This window comes from Geotrypetes seraphini, chromosome 2, assembly GCF_902459505.1.
Source record: "Geotrypetes seraphini chromosome 2, aGeoSer1.1, whole genome shotgun sequence".
In the NCBI taxonomy this organism is placed as follows: Eukaryota; Metazoa; Chordata; class Amphibia; order Gymnophiona; family Dermophiidae; genus Geotrypetes; species Geotrypetes seraphini.
Genome location: NC_047085.1, coordinates 249,096,188 through 249,102,187, shown reverse-complemented (window position 1 = coordinate 249,102,187; position 6,000 = coordinate 249,096,188).

Genomic DNA, 6,000 nt, shown 5'->3' with positions numbered 1-6,000 from the left:
TTTGAAGAAAAATAAGATGTACAACTCTGAATAGAGAGGACCAAACTCTGAAGCCAGTCACTTTTCTCCACAACAAGCTCTGCTGCTCAACTAAAAGTAGTAGATTTCTCATTCTCCTGCCTTATGGCCAGAGCAGACAGGAAAGTGGGTCATTTATCTTAATGCCATTTGAATAGGAGGGTACTTTACTCTCTATTGTTCCAGCTCTTTGGAATTGGCTCCCTGCCTCAATTTGGGTAGAGGCATCATACAAGAAATTTAAAAAAAAAGAAAAAAAATTGTTGAAAACTGATTACTTGGCCTTTGGATCCCTCCCCTCAGATTTATGAACAACAGTGAAGAGGTCTGAGCTAATACCACTGCAGCTGGCGATAAGAAAGCCTAACATGGCTTCGTAAAATGGGGGGGGGGGGGGGGGGGAGGGGGAGCAGGTATATTTGGTGGTAGATAAAAGTGAATAAAATAAGTATACGGATCAAAATCACTGGAACTACAGTTATGGCAGCACAACTCTGCTTTTTTTTTTTTCATTGTATTGTTTCCAAAGATGCTATGTTTCTCGAAGCAATTCTTTTTTTAATATATATTGGGGGAGGTGCAGTTTTTAGTTAAAATATTCTATTTATGTCAGTGATATGATGTTTTAGAAACGCAATTGCAACCTAATTAAAAAAAAAAAGAAATTACATTTAAAAAAATCAGCTTTCAGTACTAAATAATTCTGTTAACAGAGGTGGGGTGAGGCACAAGATAATTGGTGTTCACAATAAATAGTGTAAAAATAATTTGATGAAATGGAGCTTAATCACCACAAAAGAGCTTTACATAAAAGGATCAGGATTGCTACTGAACTGGGAACAGTGGAGACAGTTAAACATAATATCATAAAGGGGGAATGCAAAAAAATAAATAAAAATAACAGAAATCAGTGAGACTTTGTAGACAGGTTTTAATAATGGTTAATATCGATACAGGGCTTCACCATTATATGAACAAAACAGCCCCAGTTTTCTGAAGGATTCCTCAAAGGCACTTACAGTAGTCATTGGCCATGTGAACAGTCAGTGGTGTTTGATTCTGCTCCAGAGATGTCATTCAGTCCCCATACCAACCTCTGCATGAAGGCATCATGCAACTGGGTATGAAAATACACTGGTGACCAATAAAGATTGGAAGAAAAAAAAGCACAGTTACTTACCGTAACAGGTGTTATCCAAGGACAGCAGGCAGATATTCTTAACGCATGGGTGACGTCACCGACGGAGCCCCGGTACGGACCTTTTTAACTAGAAAGTTCTAGTTGGACGCACCGCGCATGCGCGAGTGCCTTCCCACCAGACGGAGGAGAGCGTGGTCCCGTTAAGATAAGCCAGCTAAGAAGCCAACCCGGGGAGGAGGGTGGGACGTAAGAATATCTGCCTGCTGTCCCTGGATAACACCTGTTACGGTAAGTAACTGTGCTTTATCCCAGGACAAGCAGGCAGCATATTCTTAATGCATGGGTGACCTCCAAGCTAACAGAGAGGGAGGGGGATGGATGGCCATTAGGAAAATAAATTTTGTAACACAGATTGGCCGAAGTGTCCATCCCGTCTGGAGAAGGCATCCAGACAGTAGTGAGTAGTGAACGTGTGAACTGAGGACCAAGTGGCAGCCTTGCAGATTTCCTCGATGGGCGTGGAACGGAGGAAAGCCACAAAGCAGCCATAGCTCTGACCCTGTGGGCCGTGACAGCACCTTCCAGTGAGAGACCGGCCCGAGCATAACAGAACGCAATACAGGCAGCAAGCCAGTTGGAAAGCGTCCGTTTAGAGACAGGACGACCTAGACGGTTAGGATTGAAGGTCAGAAAGAGCTGAGGGGACGAGCGGTGAGCCCTGGTACGGTCAAGATAGTATGCAAGGGCACGCTTACAATCCAGCGTGTGCAACGCCTGTTCCCCAGGATGAGAATGGGGTTTAGGGAAAAAGACAGGCAACACAATGGACTGGTTGAAGTCAAAAGCCGAGACCACCTTGGGAAGGAATTTAGGATGGGTACGCAGAACCACCTTGTCATGATGAAAAACAGTGAACGGTGGATCGGCGACCAGTGCATGCATCTCACTAACCCTCCTGGCAGAGGTGATGGCAATGAGGAAAAGCACCTTCCATGTTAGAAGTTTGAGCGAAGTTGTGGCAAGAGGCTCAAAAGGGGGTTTCATGAGGGCTGATAAAACCACATTCAGGTCCCAGACGACAGGAGGAGGCTTCAGAGGTGGTTTGACATTGAAGAGGCCTCTCATGAACCGGGAAACCAGTGGATGAGCCGTGAGAGGTTTTCTGAGGATAGGCTCATGAAACGCAGTGATGGCACTGAGGTGGACTCTGATTGAGGTCGACTTGAGGCCAGCGTCGGACAGAGAGAGCAAATAGTCCAGTACAGTTTCCACCGCTAATGAGGTGGGATCGTGATGATGCAGTAGACACCAAGAGGAGAACCTGGTCCACTTCTGATGGTAACATTGGAGGGTGGCCGGTTTCCTGGAGGCATCCAAAATGCAACGGACAGGCTGAGACAGATTCTCTGGAGACGTCAGCCCGAGAGAAACCAAGCTGTCAGGTGGAGCGAAGACAGATTGGGATGCAGTAGAGACTGACGTTGCTGCGTAAGTAGAGTAGGAAACACAGGAAGAGGAATGGGCTCCCTGGAGCTGAGCTGAAGCAGGAGGGAGAACCAGTGTTGGCAAGGCCACCGAGGAGCGATGAGAATCATGGTGACCCTGTCCCTGCGGAGTTTGGATAACGTCCGCAACATCAGAGGTAGTGGAGGAAAGGCATAGAGGAACCGATCCGTCCAGTCGAGCAGGAATGCATCTGGGGTCAGACGATGAGGAGAGAAGAGTCTGGAACAGAACTGGGGCAGCTGATGGTTGTGAGGCGCTGCAAAGAGGTCCACCTGCGGAGTGCCCCAGCGAGCAAAGATGGAGTGGAGTGTTGAAGGGTCCAGAGTCCACTCGTGAGGTTGAAGGATGCGGCTGAGATTGTCGGCCAGGGAGTTCTGTTCGCCCTGGATATAGACAGCCTTGAGGAAGAGATTGAGGGCCGTGGCCCAGGTCCAGATGCTGAGAGCCTCCTGACAAAGGAGGCGAGATCCGGTGCCGCCTTGCTTGTTTATGTAGTACATGGCGACTTGATTGTCTGTGCACAGGAGAAGAACCTGAGGGCAGAGAAGGTGCTGGAAGGCCTTGAGAGCATAGAACATGGCTCTGAGTTCCAGGAAATTGATGTGATGTTGACGCTCCTGAGGGGTCCAGAGTCCCTGGGTGCGTAGATCTCCCAGGTGAGCTCCCCACGCATAGGGGGAGGCATCCGTGGTTATGATCATGGAGTGAGGGGGTAGATGAAAGAGTAGACCCCTGGAAAGATTTGAGGAGTTCAACCACCATTGAAGAGATTGCTGAAGAGACGATGTCACAGAGATGGGATGAGAAAGAAGATCCGTGGTCTGTGACCATTGGTTGGCAAGAGTCCATTGAGGTGTCCTGAGGTGGAGTCGCGCCAGAGGGAGCACATGGACCGTCGAGGCCATGTGGCCCAGGAGGACCATCATCTGTCGGGCAGGAATGGAGTGACGAAGGAGCACCTGACGACAGAGGTGGAGCAGGGTCCGTTGACGGTCGGAGGGGAGAAACGCCCTCATTAGTGTGGTGTCGAGAACTGCTCCAATGAACTGAAGTCGCTGTGTGGGAAGCAGATGCGACTTGGGGTAGTTGATCTCGAACCCCAGGAGATGGAGGAAAGAGATGGTGTGATGAGTGGCTTGTAGCACAAGTGGAGACGTAGGTGCTTTCACCAACCAATCGTCCAAGTAGGGGAACACCTGGAGGTTGTGAGACCTAAGGAAGGCTGCCACCACAATAAGGCACTTGGTGAACACCCTGGGCGATGAAGCGAGGCCAAAAGGTAGCACTTTGTACTGATAGTGACGGTGCTGTATCTGAAACCGTAGGTAGCGACGTGAAGTCGGATTGATTGGGATGTGAGTGTAGGCCTCTTTGAGGTCCAGGGAACATAGCCAGTCGTGTTGAGAGAGAAGAGGGTAAAGCGTGGCAAGGGAGAGCATTCTGAACTTCTCCTTGACCAGACACTTGTTGAGGTCCCTGAGATCGAGGATGGGACGAAGGTCTCCTGTCTTCTTGGGAACCAGGAAGTAGGGGGAGTAGAATCCCTGACCCCTTTGGTCCGGAGGCACCTCTTCGATGGCATTGAAAAGAAGGAGGGATTGGACCTCCCTCAGGAGGAGGGGGGTTTGGGAGGAGTGAGAAGCAGACTCTACGGGAGGATTGTCTGGTGGAAGAGTCTGGAAGTTGAGAGAGTAGCCGTGGCGAATGATGTTGAGGACCCATTGGTCTGATGTGATGACCTCCCAACGGCTGAGGAAGATTTGAAGGCGACCTCCGATAGGCTGAGGAAGAGGCAATGATGATGGGAGACTGGCTATGCCCTGGAGGAAAAAGTCAAAAGGGCTGAGATGATTTTGACGGAGGGAGAGGCTTGGCAGGTTGGCGAGACTGTGAACGAGCCTGAGATTGATGCTGTTGACGAGGTCGGCGAGGCTGCTGTTGGGGCGGGTTGAGAGGCCTGGCCGAGAACCTGCGCTGGTAAGAGGACTGTGGTCTATAAGGACGAGCAGGTGGAGCCTTCTTTTTAGGTTTTACCAGAGTGTCCCATCTGGTCTCATGTGCTGAGAGCTTCTGGGTGGTCGAATCCAGGGACTCCCCAAAAAGTTCGTCCCCAAGACAGGGTGCGTTAGCTAGGCGGTCTTGGTGGTTGATGTCAAGATCAGATACCCTCAACCAGGCCAGACGCCGCATGGCAACCGCTATGGCAGACGCTCGGGAGGTCAGCTCAAATGAATCATAAATAGAGCGCACCATGAATTTCCGCAGTTGAAGGAGGCTGGAAATTTGTTGTTGAAAGAGTGGAACTTTGCGTTCAGGGATGTATTTTTGTAGGGCGGATAGTTGTTGCACAAGATGTTTCATATAAAATGAGAAGTGAAATGTGTAATTATTCGCCCTGTTGGCTAGCATTGCATTTTGATAAAGGCGTTTGCCAAACTTATCCATCGTTTTGCCTTCTCTGCCAGGAGGGGTGGAGGCATAAACACTGGAGCCCTGAGTTTTCTTTAAAGTAGACTCAACGAGGAGAGACTCATGGGGCAATTGAGGTTTGTCAAAACCCGGAATTGGGATGACCCTGTATAGGCTGTCAAGTTTACGAGGAGCTCCGGGGACAGTGAGTGGATTTTCCCAATTTTTATAAAAAGTTTCCCGCAGTATGTCATGGACGGGTAACTCGAGGAACTCTTTGGGAGGTTGTTCAAAGTCTAAGGCATCCAGAAAGGCCTGGGACTTTTTGGAGTCGGACATTTCCCTGAGGAATTTGGTGAAAGAGGATTGCTCAGGTTTGGAAGCGGCATCGGTCACTGAGGGTTCCTCGTCTGTGGACGATGCGTCCTCCTCGGTACCGGGAGGGGATTCTTCCCATAAGTCCGGGTCCCTGATGTCAGTGTGCGCACGCCGAGATGTCGGGGTGGAAGGCTCGGTGTGGCGGGTCTTAGAAAGAGACTTGCCAGAGCGCATTGAGTCGGTCCCGGGAAGAGCGGTGTTGTTCTCGGTCCCGGGGAGACCGGTGCCCTTCCTGGTCCCGAGGAGGATCGGCTTCAGAGCGGGTCTGTACCACAGGACGAGAATGGAGTGGTTCAGCCGAGAGGATTGGCATGGAAGTGCTGAGTGGCACCGAGGGGGTGGACACCAGTGGGATGGTGCGAGGCTCGGGCCGGTCTGGTACCGAAAGAAGTGGTGCCAATAGGGTCGGTAGCAGGTGCTGGAGTTGTTGCTGCAGCTGTTCCTGCAATTTGTCTTGGAGTATGGCCGCGATGCGGTCATCCAGGGGTGGCACCGGTACCGCTTTTTTCTTTTTCGGTTCCATAGGTGCTGCTCCACGCCCTGGCGAT